General features: G+C 40.4%; 1 long non-coding RNA gene across 1 annotated transcript; it reads right to left on the bottom strand.

The window, feature by feature from the left end:
• Positions 1 to 9218: 9218 nt before the first annotated feature.
• LOC115071213 lies at positions 9219 to 11259 on the bottom strand. The gene is made up of 3 exons (XR_003850320.1): positions 11101 to 11259; positions 10499 to 10627; positions 9219 to 9588 (listed from the first exon to the last, which is right to left on the bottom strand). It is a non-coding gene; the product is annotated as an uncharacterized LOC115071213 (long non-coding RNA).
• Between the last annotated feature and the right edge of the window lie 7573 nt (positions 11260 to 18832).

Below are 18832 nucleotides of genomic sequence, written 5' to 3'. Positions count from 1 at the left end.
ATTCTGGATCCCAATGCCATGTTAATGTGTTTTTCCCTCCTCTACGTCTGAAGCCAAGAACTCACCTCAGCGAGGGAGGTGCCTATCAGAACATATCTCAGGTGAACTCAGTGTGGGATTTTTTCCATTGTTCATTACTTCCAGGTATAACAAAAGAGCTAGTGTTTGTGTTTTTCAGAAGGAAATATGTACATAGATTCTGGACATAGAGTTGAAAGTGAGAAGACTATAATCCTAGAAAGCGGAATGAATATGACCAAAGAGAGAATTTAAGAAAGTGTGTGGCGTGACCTGAGGGCTACCACCTTCAAACTTGTTAGGAATTCAGAATCCCAGGCCCCACTGAAGATGTCTTAAACTGGAATCTACACTTACATAGACTTCCCATATGGTTTCTATTAAAGTATGAAAAAAAATGTATGAGCCAGGCAATGGAAACACTGTACACACATGTACAGGACTACACACACACACACACACACACACACACACACACACATGCACACACAGACACACAAATATACACATACAGAGAGAGAGAGAAAGAGAGATTGAGATAGAGAGACAGAGACAGAGAGACAGAAAAAGAGAGACAGAGACAGACACCCATAACTTAACCCAGTACTTGATACACATATTCAAGTAGGAACAAGGGAGCTGAAGAGGAGACAGGACAGAAGATCAATTCTGTTTCTATTGTAATACACATAGAGAGAAGCACTACCTCTCAGAGTGATATGATGAGCTTACACTAGAGCATTGGTTATGGTGAATAAAAATTCATGTTGATACCACGTGGAGCCTTTAGAGTTAGTAGGGAATATGCAATGGCTGCCCCGTTACATCTTTTCTGTTGTTTACCTGCTGTGTGAGATCAGAGGAATTTAGAGAAACCACTCTAGGTTCTATGTCACATCTTAATGGTCAACACCAGTGTTTCTTAAGGGAGGGTGTTACTAAGATATAAACATCAGTATCAACAGGAAAATTTATGAAAATACAAATTTCAACCTATTGAATCAGGAACTTTGGGAGTCAAGCTCTTGACTAAGGCACACACAAATCTAAAAACCAGTGGTCTAATAATCAATACTATTGATTATTGAACTCTGTTGAACTAATTCCCCACCAGGTTAACCAGAATGAACTCAAAATCTCAGACTCATACATCAATGACAAGAGAATTGGCTTGGAAATACATATTAGTCTCCAACACAGTCCAAAGAAATCCAAGTAGAAAGCTACATGGTTTTCTGAGGAAAGCACTGTTACATTTAGAGTCTTAGCTAAAGATAGATGAATTTTCTCCTAGATGATGCTCTGGATAGAGCAAAAATTGGTGCAGATACTTGTTGATAAGCAGAAGGGAGCTGAGAGTGGGATCAAGATGGAGAAAAAGGGATAATAGGCAGGAAGCATGGGAGCCTTCCTCCACTGGATCATACCTATGTAAGCCATTCGATTTCCTTGCGTCATCCAGCTCAAGTTGACTATTATTCCCAGTATAAAGCATTTAGCTGACATAGATTTGATGAAGTGACTAAACTGTGTTCACCTAGTTTTGCTGCTGGCTTCAACTAAGCAATCAAAAATATGATATTCAAACTATTTAGTAGCTGCAGAGTCCAGGTACTGGTTAAGCAGAAGGGATAATAGCTCATTTCTGTATTCGCTGTTTTGGGCTCCACAAAATCAAATTGTCTTTTCATCACTCCTGTAACAATGACTTCACTTCTTCTATAATATATTACAATACACCATCAAGGAAGAACCTGACTTTTTAAACTCCAGTGAGTCATTTTTGCTTTTCTGAAATCCTATAGGCTATGTGACACTGAAAGGGACTCTTCTCACTGAGATTTTCCTTTCTCTCTAGGTTCTGCACTCCTTTTCATCTGTCACAAAAGAGGAAAATCTAGTCCTCACATCTTAATCATAAAACATGTCCTATAATTCCTTCTTTCTCATAATTAAAATTCAAAAGAATTTTGATAAAATGGAAAATGTCTGAAAAGCTAAAGAAAAAATTTTTTTAAACTTCAGTGTGATAATGTATAGCTGAAGGCTACATAAAAAGAAACAGTGCCAGACAGGAGAAACCGTCTTTGAGTTCTTGGCCAGGATAGTCCAAGAGACTCCCAAAATTACACAGGCTATTGCCACAGTCCTTGGTTGCCTCCTGGGAACTTGAAGGTAAGACCCTATTGCTGAAGACAAAACATACCTCAGACACAGGAGCTGGAGCAATGGAGCTGGAACTGACCTGGAACCCATCTCTCCTAAAGGCTAGCTCTCATAGCTTTAGAGAGCACTATACAAGCTGCAAGGGGATAACATCAATCAAAGGTCCAACCCCAGCTTCAAGGCCTAACAACCACATCAATGACTGGTACAGCAAATGACACTGGTGCAGTAGTGGCATTTTATCTTGGGGGTAATCAACAGCTACCTAATTGGACTTAAAGTCCACTCAATGGGAGGAAACTCATGTGTGGTACAGTAAACCTAGCCAAATATACATGGTTGGAGAGGTCTTGGAGCTTAGAGAAAACCCAAGGCTGTCACATTCCCTAGACAAATGTAATTTCCTACTATATGCAAAATATGGATCCTTATATTTACTGACAAGTATCCCAGTCACCACTCATCAAAGAAGTTTCTTTTGCAACAGTTGGAGATGATTACAGAGTTCCAAAACTGGTCACACACAGAGAGAGTAAGTGTCTGTGAGATGCCCAAGCCTAAGTGGCACATCTACAGTGCAACATTTAACACCTAAAGCTCACAGAACATAGAACAAGGGGGAAAGAAGACACTAATGCATGTCTCAGTTCTCATCCATGAAGCTCCCTCATGCAATAGAAGGCCAGGAACACAAAAGGTCACAAATGGCCAAAGCATGGAGAGTAAGAGTCTGTAGAGTGTAAGTCCTTGGACAGGGCTCTTGTATTATATTCCACCCACCCAGGGCTCAGGAACCATTGCAGAAGAGAGAATAGAAAGATTGTAAGAGTCAGGGAGGAGGTGCATGACCATATGAAAATAGAGTCCTACAAGCTCCTGGGACCTTGCTCATGTGAACCTATAGTAATGATGTCAGCATACACAAATCCTGTGCAAACTCAGACAGACAAAAACCCAGCATAGAACTGGGAAAATGAACAGCATACTCCAATCGTAGCTGAAGAAATATTGGCAACTGGTTACTGCTAGGTGAGGAAGAACTGATCTTCCTAAAACAAGGGACTCTAGATAGGCTGACTATACCTCAGTGGATGGACTTAGGCTGGGGAGTCTAGAGGCACTGATGTGATACAGTGGGCCTTAACAGGGATGACAGGGTATACGGGATTCCACTGGGGGGTGCTATTGGGAGAGTGCCAGTGGAGAAAAGGGTATAAAGATGATTAAGAAAGAATCAACAATTCCAAGAGCTGGTTCTTTGAAAAGATAAATGAGATTGACAGACTGCTAGCCCAGTTAACCAAAAGAAAGAAAGATCACCTCCAAATCAACAAAATCAGAGATGAAAGGGGAAACATCACAACAGACACCAGAAAGAAAAATCATAGGGATAAAAGCAGGAAAGCACTGAAATTAGGAAAGCATTTGCTTCATCTCACAGGAACATTAACTATGAAAGCAATTTTTTCAAGTGGAAACAGTGATGGAAACTGAGCTAAAGTCCATTAAGCAGGAAATATCTCCATGGGCATGGAGAAATGCACAAGAGGGCATGCTTGGGGTAAACAGCAAGCAGCAGCTAATGAACTGCCACGCTCAGCCAGGCTTCAGGCCCGTAGCAGTCCACAGGAAGGGTTGTGTTAAAGTCTCAAATGCTTTAAAAAGAATGATTGCCATTTTGCCTCTAAGCTAGAGCTACTGCCTTGTTAAGGATATGTCATCAGACAGTAGACTTCCAGAGCCCCTACTGAATGAGTGAGAGATGGGGGGGCCACCGTGCTCTGCCAGGGCAAAGGACTTCTCATCTTTGATGAGTGATGACTGACAAACTTGTCTGTAAATATGAGGTTCCATAGCAAAGAAGCTTCTTTTGCAACAGACACTATTACAGAGTTCCACAACTGGTCACACACGGAGATTAAGTGTCTGTGAGATGCCCCTCAGTGACACATCTACAGTGAACCTCTACACCTAAGGCTCATGGAACAAGCGGAACAAGGGGTAGAGACAATACTAATGCATCTCTCAACTCTCATCAACGAAGCTCCCTCATGCAACAGAGGGCAATGAACACAAAATGTCACAAATGGCCATATCGTGGTGAATACTAGTCTGCAGAGTGTAGGTTCCTGGACAGGACTCCTAAATTAAACTTCACCCACCCAGGGCTCAGTGACCATTGCAGAAGAGGGAGCGAAAAGATTGTAAGAGCCAGGGAGGAGGTGCATGACCATATGAAAATAGAGTCCTACAAGCTCCTGGGACCTTGCTCATGTGAACCTATAGTAATGGTGTCAGCATGCACAAGACCCATGTAAACTCAAGCAGACAAAACCCCAGCACAGAACTGTGGAAATGGGAAACAAGCCTCAATCTTAGCAGAAGAATTATTGGTAGCCAATTACTGCTGGGTGAAGAATAACTGAACTTCTCTAGATAGGCTGCCTAGACCTCAATGAAGAATAACTGAACTTCTTAAAGGGAAGGGCTCTAGATAGGCTGCCTAGACCTTCAGTGGGTGAACTTGCACTGAGGGATGTCTGGGAACACGAACTTAACATGATAGGCCTTAACACAATTGACAGAATGTGTTAATTCCAGTGGGTGGTTATGGGAGGGTGCCAGTGGGGATGGGGGGGTATAAAGATGAAATACACAAAAATTGCATAAGAAGTTTACAAATAAATAAATAAAACTTAAGTGAGACAAGTCAAAGCTTCAAAAGTCTATACTAGAACAATAAGAATTCAAAGATACCTACTTTGTTTTTAACAGTGCACAGCATTGGCGTTTATTTACAGAGGAGTGGGCAACCCCATTTAGAGCAGTGCTGGAAAGCCCACACTCAAATATAGATCCTGTGACTTCCCAACAGCTGCGGAAAATGGTAAGAGAGGTGTCTCCTGGTGTTTCAGCTTATATAACCTTTGCCCCTCCCCCACAAGCAGCTAAGGTCAACTGATTAGGTGGGAGGGGTAACTGACTCACCCTTCAACTCCTTGATGAGCATGGGAAGAAGGTGTGACTACAGCTTGCTGGCATAGTAGTCAGAGGACACTTCCAGTTAACACTCTACCCCTTCCTCTGGCTCTTACACTCCTTCCTCCAACCTCTTCCATATAAGTCCCTGAGCCTTGTAGGGGGTGGTAGCTGTAGGATGAAGATATCTACTTTTTATGACTATTTTTGATGTGAAATTGATTTTATTCTAATTCTTTGAGAATTGGTAATGACTGTATAGTGTATTTTATGATAGCTATTTATTAAGTAGAATATTTTAGTCACCAGAAAGTGTAATTTATCTCAAAGCCAATGATATGGAATTTTAATGTATTTTATTGAAAGCTAAAGAGTGGTTAAGTTAATTTATTAAAACCTAATCCAGAGTCTTTAAGATAATGATCATATGTACTGTGGTATGTAAAATTAGACATATACTTAATACAATCTTTGCATTAATAGCTTTGGTAATGACTAGACCATGGTAGCCTGAAATTGCAAATTTTGTCAGCCCTTGTTTCACCGGTCCATCAAAGACATGTAGATCGACTTGGTGTAGGGTACGAGCAATGTGGATGCCAATGATTATCAGTTATATCTCTCTCTTCAGGGAACAAAGGCCAAATGTATCATATTGTAATTGTCTTCACAAATAAATGATATTAGGATTCTACTCTGACTCTATTTGACCAGTAACTACATATGGGTGGTACCGATGGCTGCACAGAGGGAGTGGTTTATGGCTATATTTTTACTTCCAAATCCTTTAATTTATCACTAAGTAGTCAAGCATATATTTTAGTCACATCAGCAAAATCTTATCAGGAAGCTTTCTAAGAAGATATCCTTTGACTCAATAATCAGTTTAAAATTATACTCAAGTTTTGAAAGTATAAAATCACATCTAACTTAACATATAGATTGATAATATACCAAATGATGATTATGAATCTCATTGTCACTTGGCAGCTTATATCTGATGACCATAATATGTCATTTAATAGATTATTTCAGAGCTAGTTTTCCTAGCAATATTTCAGTGTGTAGAATGATTGACCAGAAACAGTAAATGAATCCAGGTCTTTGAGTGAGTCTTTACTCTCAAGCTAACAAAGAGTATAGGCTGGAGTTCAGGGCAGCGTCTTCTAGGATCACTTAGTTCTCACGGCCTTCGGGCAATTGAGAATATGGCTTTTAGTTCCCACTGTTTCTCCTGCTGCTTGAACTACAGAATCTTAAACAGGAACGTGACACTTTTAATCACAGAGGACCAGGAAAAATGCCTTTTTCATTTCTTCAGTGATTAATTCTATCTTATCTCTGCTATCTTCTTTCTCAGGGCTTATTTAAAATATATGTACTGGCTGTCCAGATCTGTTCTCTGTCTCTTTTAAATCTGTCCTTCCTTTTCAGGTTCTCCAAGAACAAGACTTTAGATTAGATGGATTAACAGAGTCCATTATTCTAAGTATTTCTTTAATCCTATTTGAAACTACTACAGCCATTGTATTTGTCATCTGCATACATCGTCCCTGATGCTACTCTATGCCTTTTATATTGATGACTTTTTATTGTCTTGTTTCATGCTATGATTTGGATATGAGTTGCCACCCTAAGAGTTGATGGGCTTTGGGAGATGATCGGATCTTAAGGGGTTTTACCTTATTGGCATATTGAGCTATTGATGAATCTATGGCTGAGTAGGCTATTAGGAGCTGGGTTCTGGTTGGAGGAAGTCACTGAGGTATGCCTGGGAAGAATGTATCCTTTATCACAGACACTCTCTGTTTCTCTGTTTTCTAGTTACCATGAGATGAGCAGCTCTGCTTTAACATACTGTACCAACACACTGTTCTGTCTGTCCTGCCCTAGGCCCACAGCAATAGAGCCAGGCAGCCATGGGTTAATATCCTGACAACCATAAACCAAAATGAATCTTGTTTATGTTTTGTATTTTGTCTCAGTAATGGAAAGCTGACTATAACACTTCATATATGTGATATTTGAGGTTCTCTGTCTACACACACTCCAGGAGAGCAAAACACAGAAGTACAGAAGGATTTCAAGGAAAATTCTCAAGAAGCAGAAGAAATGGGAGGTAGGAAATGCCTCTCTGCCAGAGTGTCTGATGCTTATTCAGGAAAGAGCAAGATCTGTGATGTCAAAGATCCATCTCATCCCAGGTTTAGGAGGAGGGTCATGGGAGGCCAGAAAGTTGAAAATAATTTGAGGAGTTGTAAACTGAGAAGACATACTTTCTTCACTGACAGAGAGGCTAGTAGAGAGGTATCCAGTCACATTCTGGCATACATGAGCCACACGCAGCTGGGCATAGACATACACACAGACTGGCACACAGGCCACTTGGAAGTAGGCACACAGTCTTAAAGACAGATACAAACAGGTAAGTTGACAATGACAAAGACTCAGGCACAGGTAAAGTCTCAGGCTTTTAACCTCAAGGCCATATTTATACAGCCACACAAAAGTGACACTGCACCAAAAATAGTTATACAATAACTAATGTCGCTTTGGGGTTTCTCAGAAATCTGATATCAGTCATTCTGTGCAGACTTATAGCCTTGGATGCCCAGTATTAGCTATCTTCAGCCATGCCATATAGGAGCCAGTACCATGTTGTCTACACATAAACTGGCCCTTATGGTCATCTCTTCCCAACACGGTCCCAGACTGGAGCACAGACATAAGAGCACTTGAGAGAAGTTGATGGTGAGTCCTTTCCCTGAGTTATCTGGCATGAGCTGATTTCCTTGTCACTTTATCATTTTTTAAAGGGCATACATTAGTGCCTTGTAGTGCTGGCGTAGCCCTGGACAGAGAAACCTCAATGGTTGGCTTTGGGGACCAACATGTTTTAGGAGATCTGAGGAGAACATTTCCATGGTGTCCCCAGGATGCTGCTCACTCTTAGCCTGTGTCTTCTTTAACCTTGTAAGAACTGATAAGTTTTAACCACACTGGATGATTTCTCTTCATTGGCTTAACTTAATTAAATGCAGTATGATACCATTTTTTTTTGGTCAGGAAGAAAAGAGGGTTTCATTTAGACCATAGTCACTGCATTATTAACAACCTATTCAGGTCCAGATAAAAGGAGAAAATAAATGTTTGTTTGTTTGGTTGTTTGCTTGTTTGCTTTTTGAGATGGGTTTCCCTGTAGCCTCAGCTGGCCTGGAACTCAGTATGTAGACCAGGCTGAACTTGATCTCACAGAGATCCACCTGCCTCTGCCTCCTGAGTGCTGGAATTAAAGGCGTGTGCCACCCCGTCCTCTGTTTCCTGATATATTAAGGAATTTATTTTCCAAGTCAAAAATAGCTAGACCAATGTTCCTGCTCATCTGTTAAGATTGCAGAAGGGGCTGCCTGGTTTTACTAAGCATGCTCTCTGTCTAGGAATAAGCTGGGAATGGGTGCTGCAGTAAGCAATTTCCTATGTCAGTCTTGGCATTCTTCCCAGAGGTATTCGTTTTTGCTTCTCAGCAACTAAGCAAGAGCTTACCTTTATCCCTCAGGACATTCCCAGGCTGGGATTGTTTGGATGGGTCCAAAAGACAGTTCTATCCTTTTCCACATGGTCTCCCTTTGTGAAGGGAAGTCTTGGGCTCCCCAATTCTCCCCGCAAACAATCTTTTCCCCCACTATCTCTTCTTATATTGTATAGCATATCGATGACACCATTCTCAGCTTCAGTGCTAATAAAGACTTGTATATTGTTTAACACAATCAAGATCTCCATTGGGTAGAAATGGCCTGGATTTGACTGGAGTAAGATATTCTCCTGTAACTTTGTATTGGTGATTTGTACAGAAAGGTAAAAAAAAGAGGATGTCAAAATATAAAACTTAATTTTGTAAATGCATTAGGCTCAAGTCTGCTCAAGGGAGCTATAGTGACAGAATACAGGTTGCTAGAAGTGGCAGTGGCTCCTGAAAGAGTATTCACCCTGCCCAAGGGAGGGAACAAGCTGGAGAGTCACAGACTGAGGGAATGCACTATACTGTGGTGCAGGTACTCTGTGGCCAGAGGTGTTGAAACTGTCCAACCTGTCACTCTGGTAGGATGTATAATACTGGGGACAGAAAAGGGTATGGATGAGCTATCTCAGAAAACTCCACACACAAGTGGGCACCAAACAATCTAAGCATAACAAAGGAAGAAAGATTTCTCTGTCCATTCTCAAGAGGCTGATGAGCCTCCATGATTCCAGGAGAACTGATGGAAATCATTTCAAAACACTCTGAACCCCAAAGTGCCCATTTGTTGGATGAGTATTTCAGTCTTCTGTGTGCTATGTACACATCTTTCTTCTAAGTGGTCCATCCTTCCTAGAGGATTGGCCTGGAGAAGAAAAATTGCCTCTGGGTTCATAGTCACCCAGGCCCTAGAGAAAAGAGGATAGAGAACTGACAACTAGACAGTTAATGTCTCATAAAAAGGAACATCATCTAGGGGCCACAAGAATGTAAAAGACTCTTGACTCTGCCCAGTGTTTTCCTGCCCCTTTGGGTGCTTCCTGTTAGTCAGGCAGATGCTCAGAGAAATCACTAGACTTCCTGCTGAGTCAGTTATGAGCAAACACATCTTTCTTCAATGATTATTTTCTTTAAGAGATAACACAGCTACTCTCTTATGAGTATCACATTTTTCATCCGACTAAGCTGATTTCCCCTTATCTAATGAGGAACATTTGTCTCTAGAATGCTGTCAAAATGCAGGTTCCTGTTAACAGAGATGGGCTTCCTGCTCCATCTAAGGAATGGGAAGGTAGACACAGATAGATTCCTCTGGGTAGCAAAGCGCCCACTTGATAGGAACCCCAAGTTCATCTAACCACAGGAATTCCTCTCCCCACATAATGTGTTTTTTTTTGTTGTGAGCCAAGCAGAACTTGACGTCAGCACCTATCATCTCGCTCTCCTCTGCCTCTTTCTCCCTTGATGCATCCCTTCCCCCAGTAATCACTACACTATCCACTCTCTGACAAAACATTGTTGTGGTTTCTCTGGCAAGATGAATAAGAAACTAATACTAGAATAGAGTTAAGTCATTAGGGTGTTCTCACTCTTCAAAATGAGGCATTAGAAGTTCTAAGTAACAGCCTCTACATTGATTAAATGATAGAATTTCAGATGACACATCATTCAGGAACTTTCTGGAAACCTCTCAGCCACACAGCTTGGTTTGCTGCCCCATTTGTCAATGTGGAAGGTAAGACCCTCTAACAGAAAGATTACATCCCATAGACTTAGCTGTTTGGATCTTTTCTGCAGATATGGGGAATTTCAACTTACCCATATCCTATTTCCAAACCTTCTGAGGAGCCTCAACTTTAATTCCAATTAATACACAAGAGCATCTATTCTGTGTTACTTCTTCACTCATGTTCTCTCACATAATCAAACCAACAACGTTTCTATGTTCTGGAAAGAAGAAGTTAAACATCTCAGATGTTAGGTGACATGACCAAGGGCGCACACCAAATAAGGTCTCAAACCCAAAGCTGATCTTGGTTCAAACACTACAATAAGCTTTTTGACTTTCTCTGTATCTTACAATTATGTAAATTTAAATTTGCCCCCTTAACCTTCAAAGATGTGCTAATAAAACTGCCTTGGTTCTAAGTAGTGTTTTCTTTTCATTAGTTTCTCAAAATAAAATCTCCTCTCTTGAGTAGTCATGGAGCCTCACTTCCAAGTTCAGTTTTCCAGCAAAATTGAATGGCAGCAAAGGTGTTAAAATGTGCTTTCCATCATTACAATCTTCAGAAAGCCTCAAGAGTCCTATTTCTTTCACTTGTTCTCCTCCAGATGACCCTTTAAGTGGAAGAATATCCTTTTGTATCACATAATCTAGTTGAGTAGTTCCAAACATAGATTGACTGCACAGAAATCACCTGAAATACTGATTTTCATCAAAAGGCAGATTTCCCAGGCTTCTCCTGAAGATTCTGACTTAGTTGCTTGGGTTGGGGCCATCTTAGTGGTTTGATGCAAGCTGTATCTAGGAGCTCTGAGGCTAGTTGGAAAGTCTAGTTTGTGAAGCTGGAGATCAAAGTTTGGTCCTGGAATAAAGACTACTTCCCAGAGCTGAGCATGCTCCTTTGTGAACTGGGGTGAGTCATTTTTTGTATTTGCATTCCTTCTGACGTGACACGTTACAGTAGGTTATGCTATGAGTATTGACGCATGTGGGCCACATGTTAAACAATAAGAGCTTATTTCTGTCCCTTTTCTCCTCAGGCTCTGCCAAGATAGCATGCAAAGAGTATGCATGCAATATCTGATGAGGTTTCATTGATGAATATGATTTCTTCCTTGTAAAGAATAGAGACAGACTCCATCCTGAGATCTCAGAGGTGACTTCTGTCAATTTCTCCTGCCTGTTGGACTCCTTCCTACTCTGAAATTTTATGACCTACTCCTTTAGCTTTATTCTTACTTTTTATTTTATTTGCAAATAGTTTGTTATTGTTATTTTATGTGTATGAGTGTACTTTCTGAAGGTAAGTGTAGTGATGTTGGAGGTCAGAAGAAGACATCGAATCCCCTGGAACTGGAGTCACAGACACATGTGAGCTGCCACAGGGGTGCTGGGAATGGAAGCCTGGTCTTCTGCAAGAGCAGCTAATGCTCTAACAGCTGAAGCATCTCTCCAGACTCTAACCTCACCTTTTATACTATAGAGGAAAAAGCATCCCCCTTGCTTTCAGAATCCTTTTGTGTGTGTACCTTTCCCAAATTGCTTCCAAGATCATCAGTTTTCTTTCTATCAATCCAAGGCTGAGGCTACTTGTAACTTGTCTCAAACTTGAATGTGCATTAGAAGGACTCCGGGAGCTTGGCAACAATGCAGTCTTTCAAGTTCATACTCCTGCTAGTCTGATCAGTTGAGCTAGGTGATGCTCAGAACATGGCATTTAGCAAGCATTCCAGGGAATTCTTTGTGGGTGATCTGAGGAGCACAGTTAAGGAGAGAACGCTGCATCTTGTGTATTCTTGTTAAGTGGGAATGCAGCACTTCTGGCTGCCATTACAAGATTTGTGGCATTTGGAAGGCAACGACTTGAAAAAAGATTTAGCAGAGCATTATAGAGCCTGGGTATTCAAAGTAAGTTCTGCAAACCAGCAACCTCTTCTCACCTTCAAGTCCATTAGACATGCGGAATCTCAGGCCCAATCTGAACCTCTGCGTGGGGATCTGTATTTTAATGAAGCTCTCAGGGGCTGAGTCCTCATTAGTAGGATGCATGCTGACAATGAAAGAACATGGATTTGAAATGAAGTTGATTTTGGATTCAGTCTTTGTGTCATAACGTAGTGTGTGTACGCATGTGGCTAGAGGCTGCTTCTCAGAGCATCTTCTTCCTCATCAACGAAGTTCATAGAAACCACAAACATTGTTGGATTTAATCCTTCCTGGCTCGATGGGTATGTCGTTCAGAATTTCTGACCCCAAGTAACTGTCTGTTTCTTAGTACTTCTATCTTTGTAAAGTAACAGTGTCCAAAATTCATATGAGGAATAAGTACATTGCTTAAGAAATCAAATTGTTGTTTAGCCATTACGGGTAGACGACTTAGATATACAGAATTATACAGAGAATTTCTTGATAGATATGAAAGGCTGTTTGCAAAGAGAAGTGCAAGGACATTTCTTGTGTGACTGAGGGGGAAAGAAAGGTACAAGCATGGTTGCTAAGGACTACAGAAGTGTTGCTTTCTCCTTTCTAACAGATTCACAGAACTTAACTATCTGGCTCTGGAGATGGGGAGAGGGGAACAGGGAGCTAACAAGGGACACCAGCTTGCTTATAACTTGCTGGTGTTGAGAAATGACCATTAAACTAGGAAGGAATTAGAATTTTCTGTCTAATGCCAAGTCTAAGTGTGGGCAGTGTCAGGGTGAAACTTAGGAGAATGTTAAGCTTTCAAGAAACTCTGGCTAAAGTATTGAGGGGCATTCCAGAAAGCCACAGTGGGATAGTGCAACATGCATAGTGTGAGCTCATAGTGTTATTTTTTACCTAGATAGGCAGTGACCCTATCTGTGCTGTAGCTTCTAAAAATATGGCACCTAACTGGAGTCCCCACTAGGCCATTTACTACCTGTGCATTTTGGGCAGCTTACTTAACCTCTTTATGTCTTTCTATTATTCAATATGTAGGTGATCATAAAACATATGCCATGGAACTATTAAGAGGTTCAAGTCAGACAATACATTCAAATGGTCCAGCACTGACTATTGCCATTTCAAAAGTTATTATTAAATTCACTATATAGCATCCATAATTAGAGACAGCCATTGAATTTTCAAATATGAAGTCAACTAGAAGTCTTTGTGCCTCTAAGTGACCTTGAAAGTTTTGAATTTGACTTACATTCAAAGTTATTTCTGTCAGTCTTGATAGAAATTGGGATTATGTGCTCATCTTGTCTTATAATTTAGACATTTCCAAGTGTTCAGCAAAGGGAATATATATTCAGTGATACCTCATGAAAGTAATTGCTCAGTTCATGAAGGTGATAAAGCTGCTCCAATTCTGTTATCTCAGTGACTTATTAGCAGGGTATCTTGAGACAAAGAGAGTCCTTCTCTGTAGCTGGGCTTCTCTTTTCCATGCTTCCTCCATGCTCAAAGGAGGGTGCTCAGTAGCCTGGAGATCCTTCTTGCCTGCAGCCCCATACTGTTCTTTCGGTTCAGATGCAGGCCAAGCAGTCTGTGTTTTTGGTTGAAAAAGACTCCCCATTCTTTTAATTAGATCCCTTTAGAAAATGTTCAATAGTCACACCTTCAGTCACAATCAATAAATGACTGGAAATCTATCTGGTCATCATTTTGGTAAGTCGTCCAAGAATGAGCCTAACAGGACAGTGATCACCTCCAGGTGGCTCCAGAACATGAGGTGATGTGTGACACAATAGACAAGCTTGTTCAGGAATGGTTGATTGTGATACTTTGTGTTTTTCAAGTTTTCAAAAATTTTAAGGGCAATATATGGAGTACCCAAGGGTGATCCTATTTCTGCCACCATCACCAATGTCTTCATCAGTATCACCCTGAGAGCAGCTATTGATTGAGCATTAGGCACTCAGAAATTCTGCATACAAAATAGAAAATTGATAAGCAACATACCTTTTGCTGGTTGTGGTGGTAAATGCCTTGTAACCCAGCAGGCTCCAGCAGGAGGATGGCAAGTTGGAGGTCAGCCTAAGCTACATACTGAGGTACTTCCTCAACAAACAAACAACAACAACAACAACAAAAGCAAAATTCAGTATATTTATTTACAAACCCTCCAATGTCAGTACTTCCAAAATTTGCCATTGGTTGAATAGAATAATTTAACCTACCATTAGAAAAATAAATAAATCTGTTGACTCTTAGAAGGTATCTAATCAAGTTGAGTGATTTTAGCTATCATAAGACATTCTTTTTCAAAAACAGACAACAAAGCAAACTGTTTATTTTAGGTACTTGTATTCCATTGGTGATAAGCTACTGAATAGAAAGAATGTATTAACCCAAACACTCATTTCTCAATAACAACATAAAAGAAGACTCTATTCACTAAGATATAAGTTAAAAGGAACCAGGACTGCTCTCTCTGACCTACAGGCTTATCTCTCCAGGGCAAGTCTATCGTACCCTCCATGCCTCGACTCCCCCAGCCTCACTCACCCTCCAATCTCCCCCACAGGTCTCTCCTCTTAGCCTGGGTCCTGTCCAATTCCTGCCTTGGCTCCCCAGACACCTGGGAACCACCACTGCTTCCTGATCCTGTGCATCCAGACCAACACAGTTCCTTGTCGGGTCCCTCAGGGTGCTCTGGACCTGGCCCCACCCAAACCTCCCTCTGCCTCCCTGGGTCTGCAAAACCCACCAGCCACTTTCCTGGACGCCAGGGCTGACCATTCCTCTTCCTGGTCCTTTGCATCCAGACCAACCCAGCTCCTAAGTGCAGTCCCCAGGGACACTTGCGGCTGCCTCCTACCCCCATCTTCATTTGCATCTCTGGGTGGCATGGCCACCAGCTGCCCTAGACTTGCATCTTTCCTGGGCCCTGCTCCCAGGCCAGTCCAACCCCCAAATTCCTGAGGCCAAAATCATTCCTGGAGGGATCCAAACCTTAGGAGAAAGCCTAAGAGCATCTGATCTTCATCTGACTTGGGCATCTGTGGGAACTCCTGAAGACAAAAGCAATTGGGCCACTCCAATATGAAATCAAAAGAGAGAACCAGAAGCTTAGAGGAACCAGCTTTCCATGCCCAAAAAGTAAACCACAAAGACATATAAAGTTCACAAAAAGAAGCAGACCTAAACTTGAAGGCTTGAGTCTCACACAAGAATCAGAAACTACAAAAGAAATTCACATATCAAAATCACAGGTAAAAAATAATAACGTGAAAAACCAAAATAACATATCCCCACCAAATACCAATAGTCCTCTAGAGGAGTACAATGAGAACCCCCTAGAGATAATGCAGGACATGGAACTCAAAAGAACAATTATAAACATGATAAAAGAATTCAGTGAATTTAAAGAACACTCAAACAAATCAAAGAACTGAAGGAAGATAGGGCTAAACTTCTCAATGAATTCAGAAGCGTTAGAAATATTGAAGAATACTCATGCTGAAATGAAGAAGGAAGTGAAACACTCAGTAAGCCAATTAGAAATAACAGAAGAAAGCCTCACCAATAGGATGAATGAAATGGAAAATGGATTATCAAGACTGGAAGTTAAAGTGGACGAACTAGACTACACAGCAAAGATTATGAAAAATTTAAGAAATCACAAGAATGGAATATGCAGGAATTATGTGACACGATAAAAACACCAAACTTATGAATCATAGACATACAGGAAAGAAAAGAATCCCAAGATAATGGCATGGACCAGATCTTCAACAGAATCATGGAAGAAAATTTCCCAAAATTAAAGAAAGCAGTGCCCATATAAACACAAGAAGCATACAGAACACCAAACATACAGGACCAGAAAAGAAACTCTCCATGGCACATCATAGTAAAAACACTAAATCTACAAAATAAAGAGACAATACTGAAAGCTGCAAAAGAGAAACAAGTCACATATAAAGGAAAACCCATTAGGATTACAGCTGACTTTTCAGTGCAAACTATGAAAGCCAGAAGAGCCTGGACCAAAGTATTCCCAGTTTTAAATGACCACAGATGCCAACCCAGATTACTATACCCAGCCAAAATGTCTAGTACAGTCAAAAGGGAAAGAAAAATCTTCCCTGTCATAAATAGGCTGAAGGAATTCATGTCCATAAAACCAGCCCTTCAGAGAGTTCTGGAAGCAATACAAAGAGCTGAAGATAGGAATGACTATACCCAAGGGGTTGCAGAGAGAAATTCAATGAAGGTATAACTGTGGAAAAGTACAGCTACATCACGAATGTAAATAGAAATAAAAATGACAGGATTCAATTTTCATCTTTCATTAATAACTTTAAATATTAATGGATTGAACTCCTCAGTCAAAAGACACAGACTAGGTGAATGAGTTAAGTAACAAAACCCAACTTTTGTAGTCTGCAAGAAACCCATCACACTTTCAAGGACACTGTCTTAAAGTGAAAGGATGGAAAAAATTATAAACCCATTCTTTTGTTGTCTGCAAGAAACTCATCTCACTTTCAAGGACAGACACTACTTTAAAGTGAAAGATAGAAAAAATTATAACAAGCAAATGGCACCAAGAAAAAAGCAGGCATAGCAATTCTAATATCTGACAAAATAGATTTTAAACTAAAACTTATCAGAAGAGATAAATAGGGTCACTTCATTCTGATCAAAGGAACAATAAATCAGGAAGATATTACGATCATGAACATATATTCACCAAACTCTGGTGCACCCAACTTCATAAAAACAATACTTCATGACTTTAAGACCCAGATTAATCACAACTCATTAATAGGAGGGGACTTCAATACCCCACTATCTCCATTAGATAGGTCAACAGGGCGAGACATCTGAATTAAACAATACCATGTATCAAATGGACTTAACAGACATCTACCAAGTATTCCACCCAAGCACCAAAGGGCATACTTTCTACTCAGCACCCCGTGAAACGTCTCTAAAATGTACCATATACTGGAGCACAAAACAACCTCAACAAATACAAAAAGATTGAAATAATTCCATGCATTCTATCAGACCACACTGCAATAAAGCTTACAACCAACACCAGAAGAAGCCCTAATTACCACATGAACACATGGAGATTAAACAACACACTCCTGAATGATGGTCAGCTTATCTAGAGTCCCTTGTTTTAGGAAGATCAGCTCTTCTTCACCTAGCAGGAATAAGTTGCCAATATTTCTTCAGATAAGATTGGGCTCTGCAGATTATTTTCCCAGTTCTATGCTGGATTTTTGTCTGCCTGAGTTTGCATGGGACTTGTGTATCCTGGCACCATTGCCATAGAATCATATGAGCAGGTTCCCAGGAGCTTGTGGGACTCTGTTTCCATATGGTCGTGCACCCCCTCCCAGGCTCTTACAATTTTTCTTCCCCCTATTTTATGAAGGTCCCTAAGCCCTGGGTGGGTGGAGTCCTGTTCATGGACCAGCAATCTGCAAACTCTGGTTCTTTGAAAAGATAAACAAGATAGACCATTAGCCCAGTTAAACAAAAGAAAGAACACATCCAAATCAACAAAATCAGAGATGAAAGGGGAAACATCACAACAGATACCAGAAAGATACAGAACATTATAAGGGACTACTTTAAAAACCTATATGCTACTGAATTGGCAAACCTAAAAGAAATGGATGGATATTTAAGGGGCATGGGAACCACCAAAACTAAACCAAGAAGAGATTAACAGCTTAAACATACCCATAACACAAAAAGAAATTGAAATAGTAATACAAAAATCTCACAACTAAAATAATCCCAGGATCAGATGGATTTACAGCACAATTCTATGAGATGTTTAAAGAAGGTCTACATCCAATACTACTTAATTTATTCAAAAAGATAGAAATGGAAGGAGAACTTCCAAATTCCTTCTATGAAGCCAGCATCACTCTAATACCAAAGCCAGGTAAAGATACAACCAAAAAAGAAAACTATAGACCCATATCCTTAATGAACATAGATGCAAAAATTCTCAACAAGATACTATCAAACCGCATACATACACACTTCAGAAAGATCATCCACCATGATCAAGTCAGCTTTATCCCAGAGATGTAGGTATGGTTCAATATACATAAGTCAATAAATCTCATAACTCATATAAATAGGCTCAAAAACAAGAACCACACTGTCATCTTAATAGATGCAGAGAAGGCCTTTGACAAATTCAACATGCATTTATGGTCAAAGCCCTACAGAGAATTGGACTTCAGGGAACATACCTCAACATAATTACAGACATATATAACAAACCCACAGCCAACATCATTCTAAATGGAGAAAAACTGGAAGCATTCCCATTGAAATCAGGAACCAGACAAAGCTGTCCAGTATCTCTACTTCTCTTTAACATAATGCTTGAAACTCTTGCAAGAGAAATAAGACAAGAGCAGGAAATTAAAGGAGAAATAATTGAAAAAGCAGAGATCAAATTATTCCTTTTTGCA

The sequence above is a fragment of the Nannospalax galili genome, unplaced genomic scaffold, assembly GCF_000622305.1.
Source record: "Nannospalax galili isolate Female #2095 unplaced genomic scaffold, S.galili_v1.0 scaffold739, whole genome shotgun sequence".
NCBI classification, from domain to species: domain Eukaryota; kingdom Metazoa; phylum Chordata; class Mammalia; order Rodentia; family Spalacidae; genus Nannospalax; species Nannospalax galili.
Note: the sequence above shows the minus strand (reverse complement) of the source record. Positions and strands in the feature narration are given on the sequence as shown.